Genomic DNA, 17727 nt, shown 5'->3' with positions numbered 1-17727 from the left:
GGCTTCCTGCACAGCCAAGGCTCAAGGTGGGGCTGGACTCCAGGACTCTGTGATCCTGACCTGAGCTGAAGACAAACAAAGGACTGAGCCACTCAGCACCCCGCCCCCTCCCCCAGCTTGTGCTTGCTCTCTGTCTCTCTTGCTCGCTATCTCTGTGTCAAACAAATAAGTAAAATCTTAAAAATATATATATAAACCTTTTATAGTTTTAACTTTTATACTCAGGTCTTCGATCTCTTTGAGTTTATTTTGTATATGGTGTATGTTGGTGTTCTACCTTCATTCTTTTGCACATGAGACTTTAGTTTCCCCAAACTATTTTTTGAAATGACCTATCATTTTCCTATTGGATGATCTTGACACTCTTGTAGAAAGTCAGGTGACCATATATGTAATGGTGCATTTCTGGGCTCTGCAATCTATTCCATTTGTTTGTTTTTCTGTCTTCATGCCATTACCAAATTCTTTTGATTACTGTAGCTTTGTAATAAGTTTTAAAATCAGGAGATGTGAGACATACTTTTTTTTCTTTTTCCCTCTTTTAAAGATATTTATTTATTTATTTGACGCAGAGAGAGAAGACAGAGAGAAAACACAAGCAGGGGAGTGACAGGCAGAGGGAGAGGGAGAAGCAGGTTCTCCCCCTGCCTCCATCCAGCAGGGAGCCCAACACTGGCCTTGATCCCAGCACCGTGGGATCATGACCTGAGCAGAAGACAGACACAAAAGGGACTGAGTGATCCAGTTGCCAAAACTTCTTTTCAAGAATTTTTTTTGACTAAAAATCCCTTGAGACTTCATGTGAATTTTTCAGCTGATTTTTCAATCTTCAAATTTTGTCATTGGAATTTTGACAGGGGTTGTATTAATTGTGCAATGTTTAAGGTACTATTGACTTCTAAACAATATTGAATCTCCTGATCCTTGAAAATTTTAAATCCTTCAGAGTACACACACACACACACACACACACACACACACACACACACAAAGAGGTTTATTGAAAAGAATTGACTTACATGCATATGGAAGCTGGCAAGTGCAAAATTTGCACAGTCTACGTTACATTTTGAGTTTAAAGACCAGAAACTGCGATAAACCAATAAAAGCCAATGTCCTAGTACAGGTCCATAGGCAGGAGGCTCCTTAGATCAGGAAGAGTTAATGTGTCAGAGGGCAAGTCATCAGACAGGGAGAGCTAATAGTTGGAAGGCTCTCAGGTAGATTTTCCTCTTATTCAGGGGGACATTAGCCTTTTGTAATTGTCAGGCTTCCATTTAGTTAGTTAAGGACTGCACCTTAGTGAAGGCAATCTACTTTATTCAGTCTACCAATTCAAAATTAATATCATCCGGAAAAACTTATAGTCACAACCCAAAACAATAGTTGAACAAATATTTGAGCACCCTGAGATCAAGTCATGTTAACATATAAAATTAACCAGTACAAATTCATTGTTTATCCACTAGCATTTAGACACATCTCTTTAAACCATACTTAATCTCTAGATAAAAATAAATAAATACATAAATAAATAAATAAATAAAATACAAGGTCATATTTTCACCTAACATCATAACACTGGCCTGCATGCAACTGAAAATGTTCTAAAAGTTTCAGAGGAAGGGAAGATACATTTTTTTGGGTGACTTTTACTTTTCCCTTGATATTCAGTAAGACGAATACTACAGTGGCAAATGAGAATGTTAAAATGCTATGGCAGAAATTCAATATATCTTCAGTTTCATGATAAAGTAATTAAAAAGGGAAGAAAACAAAGCTTTTTCTTTATATATATTCACACACACAAACACATTCATAATATGAGGAGTAAATACAATAACTACAGTCTTCATTTTTGTAACAGTCACATGATTAATTCATAGTTACTTTCTTTTGTTACTCATTCTATATTCAATGTGCCTTTAATAAGCACCAAAACTGGTGATGCTTCTTTAGCTGATGGGGTGACACAATCCTTCATTACTGAAGGGTCTGAGTCGTTAGTTCTGCCTAGATTGGTTTTTTGTTATTTTCCATTGGCCATAATCTCAGAGTATGGTGATAGTAAGTGCGGTCCTATTGGACCTCCTGTTTATTAGGTATATTTTTTCTTACCTCCATTGTGGAGTAGTAGTCCAATTTCTCCTTGGTTGCCAAAATCAATCACCCCTGCTAACACAGCAACCTTCTTCTTTGCGTATTGATTTAAATGCATGAGCTGCCCAAAGTGATCAGACAGTAATCTTAACACTCTGTTCAATAGAATGTTTCTGTGTCTATAACTAGAAGCATTTGTCCCTTTGGAATGTAGACCTCAAAGGAAGAAAAGCATAAGTGAATGGCAACAGGGAGCAGAAATTTTGCTAGTGGGTAAGTAAGGGTAGTAATGCATGTTGCCACTCCCAATTCTACCCTTTGATTACAGGACTTCACTATGGGATGAACAGCAGTATGGCATGGATGCTTATTCAGAGCATATATGACCTTTCAGAAAACTGAAGACCCTTGATCCAACCCTGGTAAGTATTGCTACATAGCTCATGTTATAACTAATTCTGCAGAAGGTCATTCCACCATTTTATGAGAGCAATTGCTTCAGCAGGGTGATAAATATACTAAGACCAATGAATACCATAAGCATGGGTTTATTGGGACAGTTCATTTACTGTGAAGAGAGATTATTGATCAGAAGCAATGTTGTCTGAAATGCTGTGATTTTTTTTTAAGATTTTATTTATTTATTTGACAGAGAGAGAGAGATCACAAGTAGGCAGAGAGGCAGGCAGAGAGAGAGGAGGAAGCAGGCTCCCTTTGGAGCAGAGAGCCTGATTCAGGGCTCGATCCCAGGACCCTGAGATCATGACCTGAGCCGAAGGCAGTGGCTTAATCCACTGAGCCACCCAGGCACCCCTGAAATGCTGTGATTTTTGAAAAAAAAAATTTTATAAGTCCATGGATGTAGTTTTCTCAGCAACACTGCATGCAGGGAATGCAAATCCCTATCTGAAGGAAGGTCTATGACAGAATAAAATACTGCCCTTCCATGATGGAAACATTCCAATGTAATCAACCTGCACCCAAGCTGATCATGTCAAGGAATGCTGCCACATTGGGGACTTCATGTTGCATCTGCTGAGTTGGCACTTGGCAGTGGTCATGTCCACGGTAGTTTTAGTGGGTGGAAATCTATGCTGTTGGGCTCATGTACAACCTTCCTCTCTGCCACCACAGCCACTTTGTTCATGAGCCCATTGAGTTATGACAGGAGTGCTTGAGAAATAGGCTGACTGGTATGCACAAACTGCGTCATTAGCTCCACTTGATTCTTAAAATCCTCCTCTTCTGGTCAGTCCTTGGTGAGCATTCACAATGGACAAAATTTGTGTGTTTTTACTCATTCAGAAAGGTATGGAAACTTGACTCTTCCTCAAATTTTCTTGCTGCCAATGACCTAATATATATTTTTTTCAAGTCCCTGATTATTCATCTAAACCTTTGGCCAAAACCCATGAATCAGTATACTTTCTACATCCAGCCATTTCTCCTTCCAAGAAAGTGAATATCAGGTGCATTGCTTCAAGTTCTACCCATTGAAAGAATTTCCCTTCACCACTGACTTTCATGGATTTTCAGAATGTGGCTGAGTGCTGTATCTATTCACATTTGAGCTATACCAACACATCACTGCAGAATTATCTGTATATCAGGATCACATCTTTCCTTCTTATGTCACTTGATCATAGTGAACTCCTCATAAGGTCTTGGGCACAGGCTGGTACAGGGAAGTCATGGTAGTAAAAGTAGGGAATGTGAGCATTTGAGCATTTCTTTATATAACATTTTCTTCAGTTCCAGCTTGGGGCAGATCACCTATACATTAGTCACTCCTTATCTGGGGGGAGCAATGTGTTTCAAGACCCACTGTGATACCTGAAACTATGGATAGTACTGAATCCTATATATACTATGATATTTCTATACATATGTACCTCAGATAATGTTTAATTTATAAATGAGATGCAGTAAGAGAGTAACAACAATAATAATAAAATAGAAAATTTATAACAATATATTGTAACAAAAGTTACCTTAATATAATCTCTCTCCCTATCTGTCTCTCAAAATACCTGATTGTACTGTACTAACCTTTCTTCCTGTGATGATGTTAGATGATAAAAAATTGTTCTGATAAGACGAAGTGAGGGGAATGACACAGGCACTGTGTTGTAGCATTAAGCTACTACTTACTTTCTCTGATATGTCAAAAGGAGGATCATCTTCTTCTGAACTTCAGGTAAGTGTATCCATGGAAAGCAAAACCTTATATACAAGAAGACTATTTTATTTGATAAGAGATTACTGGTTTGCTCATCCAAATTTATGGTTTTATGAGTCAGAAAACACCAAGTTCATGATGAGAAGTTCAGGTTTCACAGATATTTGATTATCCATGGTTAGGTGTTTAGTGTCTACTAAGGCCCAGTAGCAGGCCAAGAGCCAATTCTCAAAAGGAGAGTGATTATCTGTACAGGATGGCAGGAATTTGTTCCAAAAACGTGAGGACCTGAAGTACAATTCATGTATGGAGGACTGCCACAAACTCCAACAACATCCTTTTCTTCTTGACACATCAAGCATTGCAGGATGTGATGTGATGAATTGCTAACACCCACCTTGAATAGAAGTTTGGGACATAGCCTGGATCTGTGGCAGAGGCTTTTCTTTTTTCTGAGCTCCAGGCAAACTAGCAGATTTTGAGTCACTTGATAACCATCCCAGAGTAAATCACGCATATGAAGTACCTGCTATCTCCCCAATCCTAAGAGGCTGACTGGGTATTGTGCAGTTTTGGTGTTGGAGGAAAGCAATGGAGTAAGATAGCCCTTTACCTTAAAAGAGATATCATTGTTGTTATTGGTGTTGTTGATGTTGTTATTGCTTTCTTTGGTTTTATTTAAAGTTATGTATTCTTAATTTTGGGACAGAATTTAGTGATTCATCCTTGGTATATAGCAGTCAGTGCTTATTACGTCAGTTGCTCTCTTAAAGCACATCATCCAATTACCCTTTACTTCACTCACCTCCCTGCAGCAACCATCAGGTTTTCTCTACAGTTAAGAGTGTCTTATGATATTTTTCCCTCTGTGTTTTTATCCTATTTTATTTTTCCATCAAAGGAACTATCTTGATATGCTTTATATCACTGGGGCTGTGGAGATTTCACTGAGTTTCAGTTCCCTGAATTTTAATTGTATTTGTTTTCCAACCTCTGACTCAGAAGTCTTGCCACTAAATCTAGAATAGTTAAGTCTTGAACATTAGAACCACTCAGCATAATATCATCAATATGATGGACATATATGGATATCTTTTAGAATGATTAACAATAGAGTTCCTTATGAAATAAAATATAACATTGTGTTGGAAAGATGAAACACCCCTGAGGTAGGCAGTGAAAACCTATTTCTGGCTTTGCAAGCTGAAATCACACTGCTTCTGTTCATGCTTACTGAAAAGGAGATAAGATGAAATTATCAAGTAACTTGTTGCTTACCAGGTAAGAGAGAATGTCCTAATTTCTTCAAGCAAGGAAACCACGTCTGGTACAACAGTCGTAAATTACTGGAGTTTCCTCCTTGGTTAAGCTTATAAATATCTACTGTCATTCTCCAAAATCCATCTATCTCCTGGGAAGGGCAAAGAGATGAGTTAAATGTTTATGTTTTGGGAATCACCACCTCTTCCTCTTTCAAGTCCTTGATGGTGGCACTAATCTCGGGATCCTCCAGGAATGTGGTATCATTTTTGGAGAATTCTTTTCCTAAGTACAGGTAGTTCTAGAGGCGCCCATTTCGCCATGTTCCCATGCCAAACCCTCATGTTCTCTTCCCATGCCACGGAACCAATGTGGGGATTCTGTCACCGGCAAAGTCTGTCTATTCAAATCATGCATTCTAGAGCTGGAGAGGTAACCATAAAATTCGCTCAGTGACCTACTGGACCCAGTGAAAAGTAGGCCTGAGCTAAAACTCCAATGATCACTTGTCCTGTGTAAGCTACTACTCTGGGAGATGGATCCTACTTTTGTTGTGGGTTTCTAGGAATCAATTTCAGGTCAATTGAGTGTCCAGAATTTCCTGAAATAGCTGCTTATTTTCTTTGCTCCAGTGTATAATTTGAGTGAAAAAAGACTGTAGTCCTCTTTTAGAAAAAGTCAAGGAAAAGATTATTTTAAGTCTTTTTTAGCAATGTCCAAAGGTCCTTCCTGAAGGAGGCCCAAGCCCCCCTTTATTCAGGGAATTTTGAGTCTATAAACTGGTTCCAGTCTGGAAATTGAGTATGAGGCCATGAATCTCTGCTTTTATAAGTAAGTTGAATTCTGGAGAAGTGACATACATGTGGCTAGAAGACGCATGAAAAAATGTTCATTATCATTAGCCATCAGAGAACGTCAAATCTAAACCACAGTGAGATACCACATAACACCAGGTAGAATGGCAAAAATTAAGAAGGCAGGAAACAACAAATATTGGAAAAGATGTGGAGAAAGGGGAGCCCTATTACACTGTTGTTGGGAATGCAAGTTGATACAGCCACTTTGGCAAACAGTGTGGAGGGTCCTCAAAAAGTTAAAAATAGAGCTACTCTATGACCCAGAAATTGCATTATTGAGAATCTACTCCAAAGATACAGGTGTAGTGAAAAGAAGCGCCATCTGTACCCCAATGCTCATAGTAGCAATTCCACAATAGCCAAAATGTGCAAAGAGCCGAGATGCCCTTCAACAGATGAATGGTTAAAGAAGGTGTGGTCCATATATACAATGGAATATCACTAAGCCATCAGAAAGAATAAATACCCAACTTTTGCATCAACATGGATTGGACTAGAGGAGATTATGCTGAGTGAAATAAAATCAAGAATAAAAAATCAATTATCATATGGTTTCTCTTAGATGTGGAACGTAAGGAATAATATGGAGGATATTAGGAGAAGGAAAAGAAAAGTTGGGGGGGTTGAATCATGAGAGATTGTGGATTCTGAGAAACAAAATGAGGGTTTTAGAGAGAAGCGGGTAGGGGGATGGGTGAGCCTGGTGGTTGGTTTTAAGGAGGGCACATATTTCATGCAGCAGTTTGTGTTATATGTAAACAATGAATCTTGGAACACTATATCAAAAAACTAGGGCGCCTGGGTGGCTCAGTGGGTTATGCCGCTGCCTTCGGCTCAGGTCATGATCTCAGGGTCCTGGGATCGAGTCCCACATCAGGCTCTCTGCTCGGCAGGGAGCCTGCTTCCCTCTCTCTCTCTCTCTCTCTCTGCCTGCCTCTCTGCCTACTTGTGATCTCTCTCTCTCGCTGTCAAATAAATAAATAAAACCTTTAAAAAAAAAAAAAAAACTAATGTATGGTGACTAACATAACACAACAAAAATCAAATAAAAACTTTAAATTCTTGAGGGGGGTTTGCAAGATGGCAGGGAAGTAGGAGGAGGCACCCTTTCAACCTGTACCCTAAAGTGAGCTGATTATCTATCAAAGAACTCTGATCACCCATGAAATCAGCCTGAGATCAGAATTGGTGTCTGGGTCTCTACAAGAGCAGAAGATGCCAGTGGGCAGGTAAAGCGGAGTGGGAACATCAGACTGATATCAGAAGATAAACAAAACGGGGAGGGAGCCACCAGAGGTGACCGATCTGAAAGTAATACCCCAATACGAGAGTGCCCTGTGTCTGGGGACCAGCATTAGCTTGGAGTCTGGTTGAAGGCACTCAAAAAAAAAGAGCAAAGGAACATGGGGGGAAAATTTTGGGAATCGGGGCGATTAGGGACAGGGGCTTAAGTCCTCAGACCCAGGACAGCTTCCCTGGGTGCTGATCTAGAGAGAGTGCGGCGGAGAAACCAGGTTTTGGTCCCTGAGCTGCCAGCATGCCTGAGCTGCCACCGCGCCCGAGAACATGTGGGGTCCATATCCCATGAGGGGCTGGGAGCCTCACCAGACGGCATTCCTGAGACCGCACATCCCACCCTTCCCTGGGAGAGGTGCTCACAGGTGCTAGCCAGGAGCTCTGGCACCAGGAAAAACCAGGCATTCCCAGCCTGGGCCAGTGGGAAAATCTCAGTGTGTGATCGTTGCTTGGAACCTCTCTGGTGGTCTGGAGCTGCCCAGACAGCCACCACTCCCATGGTATTGGGTACAAGGAGGATATCCGGCATCCCCAGGGACCATGACTCGAAACCTACTCTGCCAGCAGCTCTACAGTGCATTCTGAGGCTTCTTTCTGAGAGGGAGGTCTGGGTGCAGTTTGCTATCCTCTAACCTCCAAAAATCATCAAAAGCTGTCAAGGCAAGAGAAAACAGATGAACAAACATAAAAACCTCCAGAGAACAAAAGCCTGAAAAAAACGGTTTCCTCAGAGTCCACCCCCTTGAGGGGGGTGGGAGGACCTAACTCAGGAAACATCATTGACTGAAAACCCATGTGGCAGGCCCCTCCCCCAGAAAACCAACCAGGAAGGAAGGAAAAAAAAAAAAAAAGATGACAAGAGAACAAACACCACTACTTCATAAATAGAACTTTTATTTTTAACTCTTTACCACTAATCTGGTTCATATTTTTTATACATATAGATAATTTTTAACCCATTTACCATCACAGTGAGATGTCCAGTATATCAAATTCCTTAATTATTTTCTAACCTGAACTTTTGGAAACATACACCTGTGTTTTTCTTTTGCTTTTCTATTTTTTAAATTTTTTTTTAAATTTTAATTTAGTTTAGTCTAGTTTATTCTTTTTTAATTTTTATTTTCTAATATACATATAGAGTTAAACTTCAAGGTAATCCCCTTTCCCCAATCAAGGCTACCCCTATAGGCAAACCAATTTTTAATCCCCCTTTATCTTAGGAAAGTTGATTCCCTTAACAAATACATCAAGATACATCCAGGAAGAATAAAAAAAACCTTCCTCACCCGCACTGAGAATTTATAACCACTATCCCATCTTTTCCTTCTGCCAGTGTTTCTGTGTATTTGTGTTTGTCCGGATAGAATATGAATCTTATACTTGGGGTTCTTTTTGATGAGGTTCTTCCTTTTTTTGCCTATATATATATATATATATATATATATATATATACACACACACACACACACACATTGGGGCCCAGTTGGGCAGAGCCTTCTCTTTTATCATCCCTTTTTTTTCCTCTCACTCTCTCTTTTTTCTTTTTTTGCTTCTTTTTTTTCTTTTTTTTTTCTCTATTTCTTTTTCTTTTCTTTTTTCTCTTTTGGGTGGGGAATTCTGATTGCACAGAAGCGTTCCAGGGTGCACCTTGACTACACCACAGTTGAAACATTCAGCTGCATCCATTCACTCACCTCTTACCAAAAAGACTAGGAGGAGGAATGCCCAACAGAAGAAAAATACAGAGGATGGACCTTCTGCAATAGAGCTAATGGCTATCAACATAGACAATATGTCAGAAAAGGAATTCAGGTTAACAATTATTCAGGCAATAGCTAGGTTGGAGAAAGCCATGGATGACCAAACAGAATTGATTAGGGCAGAACTGAAAGCCACCAGGAATGATGTTCACAATGTTAGGGCAGAACTGAAAGCCACCAAGGATGATGTTCAAAATGCTCTCACTGAATTCCAATCTAAACTAAATTCTCTAAAAGTTAGGGTAACTGAGACAGAAGATAGAATTAGTGATCTGGAGGACAAACAGATAGAGAGAAAGGATCAGGAGGAAGCCTGGAACAAACAGCTCAGAAGCCACGAAAACAGAATCAGGGAAATAAATGATGCCATGAAACATGTCAACGTCAGAACTATTGGAATCCCTGAAGAGGAGGAGAAAGAAAGAAGTCTAGAAGATATAGTGCAACAAGTTGTCTATGAAAATTTTCCTAATCTCATGAATGGAAACAACGTTCATGTACTAGAGGCAGAGCGGTTTCCCCCCAAGATTTTAGATTCTTAAAAGTCCTCATGACACCTGATAGTTAGAATGAAGAATTACTGTTCTAGACAGACCCTCTTAAGAGCAGCTAGGACAAAGAAGCTCCTTACATACAGAGGAAAGCCCATTAGAATAACATCAGACTGTCCACAGAGAACTGGCAAGCCATGAAGGGCTGCCAAAATATATTCAGAGTACTAAATGAGAAGAACATGGAGCCAAGAATATTTTATCCAGCAAGACTGACTTTCAAAATGGATGGAGAGATAAAGAGTATTAAACACCTGCAATGCTTAGAAGACTATGCAACCACCAAGATGACACTGCAGGAAATATTAAGCGGGGTCCTATAAAAGAGAAAAAATCCTAAGAATATCATTGAACAGAAATATAGAGACAATCTACAGACAGAAAGACTTCAAAGGTAACACGATGTCAATAAAAATGTATCTATCAATAATCACTCTGAATGTGAAGGGCTTAAATGTGCCCATAAAATGACACAGGGTTGCAGATTAGATAAAATGACAGGACCCATCCATATGTTGTCTAGAAGAGACCCATTTTGAACCTAAGGATACGCCCAGACTGAAAGTAAAGGGATGGAGAAGCATCTTTCATGCCAATGGGCCTCAAAAGAAGGCTGGGGTAGCAATGCTCACATTGCTAATCTCTAATCACTAAATTAGATTTTAAACTAAAGACTGTAGTCAGAGATACAAAAGGACACTACATAATTCTTAAAGGGACAATCCCACAAGATGATCTAACAATTGTAAATATCTACACCCCCAATATGGTAGCAGCAAATTACATAAGAAAATTATTAATCAAGATAAACAGTCATATTGATATGAGCACATTAATAGAAGGAGATATTAATATGCGTCTCTCAGTGATAGATCATCAAAGTAGAAAATCAATAAAGAAATAAGAGCATTGAATGAAACATTGGGCCAGATGGATCTCATAGACATATATAGAACATTCCACTCTAAAATGACAGAATACTTATTCTTCTCAAGTCACATTCTTCTCCAGAATAGACCACATACTGGGTTACAAAGTAGGACTCAACTGATACCAAAAGACTATATTATTCCCTGCATATTCTCAGATCACAATGCTTTGAAACTGGAGCTCAATCACAAGGAAAATTTTGGAAGGAACTCAAACACCTGGAAGCTAAAGACCACCTTGCTTAAGAATGCTTGGATCAACCAGGAGATCAAAGAAGAACTTACACAATTCATGGAAACCAATGAGAATGATGACACTTTGGTCCAAAACTTATGGGATACAGCAAAGGCAGTTCTAAGGGGGAAATACATAGCCATCCAAGCCTCCCTCAAAAAAATTGAAAAATCCAGAATACACCAGCTGTCTCTACACCTTAAAGAACTGGAGAATCAACAACAAATCAAACCGACTCCACATGCAAGAAGGAAAATAATCAAGATTAGAGTAGAGATCAACGAGGTCGAAACCAGAGATACAGTAGAACATATCAATGAAACTAGAAGCTGGTTTCTTAAAAGAATCAATAAGATCAATAAACCATGAGCCACACTGATCCAAAAGAAAAGAGAGAAAGCCCAAATTAATAAAATTATGAATGCAAAGGGAGATATCACAACTAACACCAAGGAAATGGAAACAATCATCAGAAATTATTACCAACAGTTATATGCCAATAAGCTAAGCAACCTAGATGAAATGGATGCATTCCTGGAAAACTAGAAACTCCCAAAATTGAACCAGGAAGAAATTGACAACCTGAATAGACCAATATCTAGTAACGAGATTGAAGCAGTGATCAAAAACCTCCCAAAAAACAAGAGCCCAGGCCCTGACAGATTTCCTGGGGAATTCTACCAAACTTTCAAAGAAGAAATAACACCAATTCTCCTGAAGCTGTTTCAAAACATTGAAGCAGAAGGAAAACTTCCAGACTCTTTTTATGAAGCCAGCATTACCCTGATCCCCAAACCAGGCAAAGACCCCATCAAAAAGGAGAATTTCAGACCAATATCACTGATGAATATGGATGCCAGGATTCTCAACAGGATCCTAGCAAACAGGATCCAACAGTACATTAAAAAGATTATCCACCATGACCAGGTGGGATTCATCCCTAGGTTACAAGGATGGTTCAGCAATCGCAAATCAATCAATGTGATAGAACAAATCAATAAGAGAGGAGAGAAGAACCACATGGTCCTCTCAATTGATGCAGAAAAAGCATTTGACAAAATCCAGCATCCGTTCCTGATGAAAACGCTTCAAAGTATAGGGATAGAGGGAACATTCCTGAATTTCATAAAATCTATCTATGAAAGACCCACAACAAATATCATCCTCAATGGAAAAAAGCTTGCAGCCTTCCCGTTGAGATCTGGAGGAACACGACAAGGATGCCCACTCTCACCACTCTTGTTCAACATAGTATTAGAAGTCCTAGCAATGGCAATCAGAAAATAAAGAGAAATAAATCGTATCCAAATTGGCAATGAAGAAATCAAACTCTCTCTCTTTGCAGATGACATGATTCTTTATATGGAAAACCCAAAGACTCCAAACCCAAACTACTAGAACTCATACAGCAATTCAGTAACATGGCAGGACACAAAGTCAATGTACAGAGGCTTTCTTATACACTACTAATGAAAATTCAGAAAGGGAAATTAGAGAATCGATTCCATTTTCTATAGCACCAAGAACCATAAGATACCTGGGAATAAACCTAACCAAAGAGGTAAAGGACCTGTACTCAAGGAACTAGAGAACACTCATGAAAGAAACTGAAGACTTTGGAGAACAGTGTGAAGATTCCTGAAGAAATTAAGAATAGAGCTTCCCTATGACCCTGCAATTGCACTGCTGGGTATTTACCCCAAAGATACAGATGTAGTGAAAAGAAGGGCCATCTGTACCCAATGTTTACTGCAGCAATGGCTACGGTCGCCAAACTGTGGAAAGAACCAAGATGCTCTTCAGCGGATGAATGGATAAGGAAGATGTGGTCGATATACACAATGGAGTATTATGCCTCCATCAGAAAGGATGAATACCCAACTTTTGTAGCAACATGGACGGGACTGGAAGAGATTATGCTGAGCGAAATAAGTCAAGCAGAGAGAGTCAAGTATCATATGGTTTCACTATTTGTGGAGCATAACAAATAGTATGGAGGACAAGGGGAGATGGAGAGGAGAAGGGAGTTGAGGGAAATTGGAAGGGGAGATGAACCATGCGAGACTATGGACGCTGAAAAACAACCTGAGGGTTTTGAAGTGGCAGGGGGTGAGAAGTTGGGGAACCGGGTGGTGGATAATAGGGAGGGCAGGTATTGCATGGAGCATTGGGTGTGGTGCAAAAACAGTGAGTACTGTTATGGTGAAAATAAATTAATGAATTAAAAAAAAGAAAAAAAAAGTTAAATTCTGTTTTCTTAGTTTTTGTTGTTGTTGTTTTTTGCTAACCCAGATCAACAAAGACTTCAAGAGTTTTCCTCTCTATTTGACTTCTAGGATCACTTTAAAAACCTAGGCAAAATTTTTTTCTGGCATTTTTTTAAACATATTTTATTTTAAAAAGTTTAACTTCAGTACAGTTATCATATGGTGTTCGACTATTGTCTGATAGTCAATGTAGTAATTCACTAATTCTCTACATTCATTAGTGTTCATCATAAATATACTCTTTATGTTCAGTTAGCCACTGTATAGTACATAATTAGTTTTTGATGTAGTTTTTAATGATTTGTTAGTTATGTCTAGCATCCAGTGTTCCTCACAGCAGATGCCTACCTCATTGAAACTGTACTGATTATTCTGACTGTTGTATTGAGTCTTCTGTCCTCTATGGGAAGCATGCCTACCTTGCCTTTAAGGAGCTTGAGTGCTACCAATTACTATCTCCCTTTGCATTAGGATTTCCCAGTTCAGTGACACTAATGATCTGGTCTATAAAAATAGTGATATCAGAGGTTTTCAAGGGTGCTGGGACTAGCATGACAAATTTATGTCTCACAGTCATGATAAAAGATATGTCTTCTGGACCCTCCCAGGGAGATTAAGCAGATCTCAAATGCCAAATCCAATCTACCATTCCAACCTCCCTATGCCTTTAAATCTCTCCCTTTCCTAGAATCAAGTCAGGTCAAATTCTAATTTGTGTAATATGGGTCACATTTTGGTCCATATTTCAGCCTCCAAGCAGAAAAACTGTTAACTTTTACTCAGTTCCACAGCTACAATATTAAATGAAGGATCTCTTTTTAGTGAACCCATATCGAGAAATTTGGCTTGATTGAATTTTATATTTCTTCGATGATTATCCTATTTCTGTTCTTTTAAACAAGAAAGCACATCACTTATGGAATGTAGTGTGCTCCTCATGGGTCACACGTGAAACCTTAACTTTTGAGGTCTGCTGGGATTCGTTTCTTAATTATAGGTCTAGGAGTAAAGAGGGTGGTGGGGGGTAGGTCCTGAGGAGAATCAATCCTTTCTTTCAGGGCTCCTGCCTGGTAAAGGAGCATTACCATTTCCTTAGGCAATGCAGAGTTAATTAATCTCCCTTCAGATTAAGAGGGAGAAGCCACTTAAACTGGCAAAGACTCATCTTCTCTCTTCCTTCATCTTCCCAGTAATCTAAGGAAGAATCTGGTTTTCCTCTTTGATTTCTTTCTTAAATCTTCATCCCATGTCAAGTTCTTCTGTTTATTTACTTAAGTATTTCTTAAAATCGATCTTTTTAATAGTTTGGTTTCCTTAGATTCTCAGTTGAGCATTTTCATGAAAGTCATTTCTTTTTTTTTTTTTTAAGATTTTATTTATTTATTTGTCAGAGAGAGAGAGAGACAGAGAGAGAAAGATCACAAGTAGGCAGAGAGGTAGCCAGAGGCAAAGGGAGAAGCAGGCTCCCTGCCGAGCAAGGAGCCCGATATGGGACTCGATCCCAGGACACTAGGATTATGACCTGAGCCGAAGGCAGCTGCTTAACCAACTGAGCCACCCAGGCGTCCCTCATGAAAGTCATTTCTAAGGACAATGGTTGAAAGAAGCTGACTACAGTACAGGAAGAAGTTTATGGTCCCAATTGGGCCTTGGTTTTATCCTACAATTATGAGAACTCTGGGATACATATCGTAATATAGGACTGGTTCCAACTGAGGGTATGGGACCAGCCTGTCATTCATTGGTCCCTACTGGATCTTGGGATTGTGGACATAGCCTATAATTTTGTCCTGGGGCAAATGTACAGATTTGGGGTACTGAACTCTGAGCTCTTAATAGCCCAGACACAGAGCAGCTAGGAAGTGGGGCTGTACACAACAGGGTCTACCACATGCTGTATCCTCACTGGCACCACCAGACTTCAGGGTTCTATCTTTTCACACCCAAGTCATTTCAGTAACTTTGTGCCGTCACTCTTGTTCCCTTCATTCCATTTTCCACACTGATAACCCATACAGTTATCATTTCACTGAAATCAGACTGCATCACTTGCTGGATCAAAAGGTCTTCTAATATGTGCCTCGGGGTATTTAGCAGTAATCTTTCACAGGATTATGAGACTCTCCATCATCTTCTCTGTTCCTGTCTCCACACGTTCATATTCTGCTATTTACCTTTTGTGAGCTTGTTGTCTAGCAAATTGCCTGGCACACAGTGAAAGTACAATAAATAATTACTGATTGAATAGATGAATCAAGAACTGTAGCCACACTGAATTCAGGAGGATTCCTGCATACTTATTTTCACCCCCTGGCATTCGTTATGTATTCTCTCTTGCACAAATACTCTTAAACCAAATGATGTGAACATATTCACACTGCTGACTTGATTCCATCTACTGACTTGATTCCTTCTTTCAGGTTCTCTTTTATATGTCTTTTCATCTTGGAACCTTTCCAGAACCCTCCAGCCTTTGTTGTGTGTTCCTCAAACATGCTCATAGCACCCTACCTAGCTGATACCTTACCATGTATATCATGGTGTTGTCATTTTCTGCTCCCCTCTGGGTGTCTCTCAGTGGGTTTGAAGCTCTGTGAAGACAGGACCTAGGTTCCTCACTATTTATCATTGTGTACAGGAACCATCAATGTGACCAATGCATTCTTTGGGTTCAAGAAATTTTTGTTGATTAATGAGTGATAGATGGAAAGAATAAGTGAAATATCTTTATCTTTTAGTTTTTTGTGTGTAGATGTAGCCATGTATTTAAAAATACCTTTCATAATGAAATTTTACCAAAAATTAACTAATTAAAAGAAAAAATAACATGAACAACTCCCAATCATATGATAAAATGTTGCTGATAGCAGGAAGAGTATCAAGGTAAGCTATTAATTCATTCACTGAAAATCTCAGTTTCAATTACCTTCTCATCATGCTTTTTAAGCAGGAGTTAAAACAAATTGTGGTTTCTTGAAGAGATCTAGCTTGAAGTCTCAAAGTCTGAATCAGATAAAAATATGAAAAAAATTCCTTCAACTGATTATTTTTTTTGCTCTACATTTTTTCAACTTGGTTCACCTTCCTTTATACTGTTTATTTTAATTCATTATTTATAATGGACCAGATAATGTTGTAAGTCATCTTCAGAGAACTGTCTTTTCATGTCTTCTGCCCATTTCTTGATGGGATTATTTCATTTAAGGGTGTTGAGTTTGAGAAGTTATTTACTGGTGTTGGATACCAGCCATTTATCTGTTTTGTCATTTGCAAATATCTACTCCCATTCCATGGGTTGCTTCTTAGTTTTGTTGACTGTGTCATTTGATGTGCAGATGGTTTTTATCTTGATGAATTCCCAAAAGCTCATTTTTCTTTTGTTCCCCTTGCCTTTGGACAAGTGTCTTGAAGAATTTGCTGTGGCCAATTTTCAAAAAGTTACTGCCTATGTTTTCTTCTAGGATTTTGATGGATTCCTGTCTCACAGTGAGCTGCAACAAGCAATCCTAAAAGTTGTATGGAACCAGAAAAGACCCCAAATCACCAAGGGAAAGTTGAAAAAGAACAACAAAGTGGGAGCATCATGTTGCCTGTCTTCTAGCTATATTACAAAGCTATGGTCACCAAGACAGCATGCTATTGGCACAAAAACAGACACATAGATCAATGGAATGGAATAAAGACTCCAGAAATTGACCCACAACTCTATGGTCAACTAAGCTTTGACAAATCAGGGGAAATTTTCCAATGGAAATAAAAAGATAGTCTCTTCAATAAATGGTGCTGGGAAAATTGGACAGCTACATGCAGAAGAATGAAACTGACCCATGCTCTTGCATCATACACAAGATAACCTCAAAATGGATAAAGTTCTCTTTTAAATTCCAGTTAGTTAATATACAAGGTAAAACCCATTCCCCATGCACCTGTGCACCTACCTTATGGTAACCACCACTTTGTTCTCTCAATTTTAGAGCCTGTTTCATAAAAAAGATATGACCCATATATACAATGGAACGTTATGCCTCCATCAGAAAGGATGAATACCCAACTTTTTTTTTTAAGATGTTATTTATTTATTTGATAGAAAGAGACACAGTGAGAGAGGGAACACAAGCAGGGGGAGTGGGAAATGGGAAAGCAGATTTCCTGCTGAGCAGGGAGCCCGATGAAGGGCTTGATCCAAGAACCCTGAGATCATGACCTGACTTGAAGGCAGAGGCTTAATGACTGAGCCACCAGGCGCCCAATATCCAACTTTTCTATCAACATGGACAGGACTGGAGGAGA

This window comes from Meles meles, chromosome 8 (assembly GCF_922984935.1).
Source record: "Meles meles chromosome 8, mMelMel3.1 paternal haplotype, whole genome shotgun sequence".
NCBI lineage: Eukaryota > Metazoa > Chordata > Mammalia > Carnivora > Mustelidae > Meles > Meles meles.
Note: the sequence above shows the minus strand (reverse complement) of the source record.